General features: G+C 54.1%; 1 protein-coding gene across 1 annotated transcript in view; it reads right to left on the bottom strand.

Moving 5' to 3' along the window:
• The window catches only part of TALDO1 (transaldolase 1), an 11,902-nt gene that overhangs the window by 3,980 nt on the left and 6,752 nt on the right, over positions 1-1,170 (bottom strand). The gene's annotated exons all lie outside the window — the stretch shown is intronic.

Raw genomic sequence — 1,170 nt, forward strand, 5'->3', positions numbered from 1 at the left:
GCCCTCCACAACTAAGACTGAAGGACAACAACTTGGCTATTCCCCTTCCCCAATTCCCCAACACTGTTCCCCTTCCCCCAATCAAATCTTTTAAAAAAATTAAAAAGTAAAAAATAAAGGGCACCAAATGGTAGAACGCAGGTCAGTGGCTGCCAGGGCTGGGGAGACAGACTACGGAAGAGGAGGGATTCTGGGGTGCTGTAGACCTTCTACATCTCGACTGGGGTGGTGTTTACAGGGTGCACCGTTCCTGCAAACAAGCCTCGCTGAACTGCATACTCACAATGGGTACAGCTTACCACGTGTAAATAACACTTCAGTAAGCTGATAAAAAAAAAAAGACAGCTTTCTTTCCTGGAGTGTAAGACATCTGAGAATTACAATTCAGTTAGGAGGGAGACGCATGGACAAGCCTGGGGCCTGCGTAGGCCCCCAGCCCCCAGCTGCACTGGGGCAGCCCGGGGCACTCACCCGCCCAGCTTCTTGCCATAGGCGATAGCCTCCTCCACCAGCTCCTGGTAGGTGGGCATCTGCGCTGCAGCCAGGATCAGGGACGGGTTGGTGGTGGCATCCTGTGGCTTGTACTCGTCAATGGCTAGAGAAATAATTGGAAAGCAGGCAAGTAAGTGGGGTTGCCTGCTCCCACCCAGAAATCTGACAGGTCCCCGACAAGCTAAACACAGGGTCGGCAATGTCTCCCGAGCCTGGTGCAGCCACACTTCACACACGTCCTTCCCCACCCTGGAAGGCTGGCCAAGGGGCAGCCATTTGCAGGGCAATTAAACCACCAGCAAGGCTAAGGCCGGAATTCGAAGGGGCCCTGTGAGAGCTGATGTCACATGCTGGGCGGGGAGAGGCGCCAGTGACCCAGCGACCAGGCACGGTGATCTTCAATGCCTGCTTTCTTTCTCTTGGACGCGTTAGTTCTTGCTCAGGTAGCCCAGCTAGGAATTCCAAGAAATCAGTGGGGCTTCCAGGCCCTCCGAGTCGAACAAGGGCGTGCTCAGTGGGCAGGAGGCCAGAGGGCTCACTGCTTCAGTAAGTTTATTTGGCCAATTAGTATTTTCATAGTGTCCTTTGGTGACAAAATGTGATAGAGATGGAGAACAGATTAGGGGCTGCCAGGAACAGGGAAGGGGGCAGCTCTTGGGCACGGGGGAGATCTCTGGC

Source organism: Hipposideros armiger, unplaced genomic scaffold, assembly GCF_001890085.2.
Source record: "Hipposideros armiger isolate ML-2016 unplaced genomic scaffold, ASM189008v1 scaffold_983, whole genome shotgun sequence".
Lineage (NCBI taxonomy): Eukaryota > Metazoa > Chordata > Mammalia > Chiroptera > Hipposideridae > Hipposideros > Hipposideros armiger.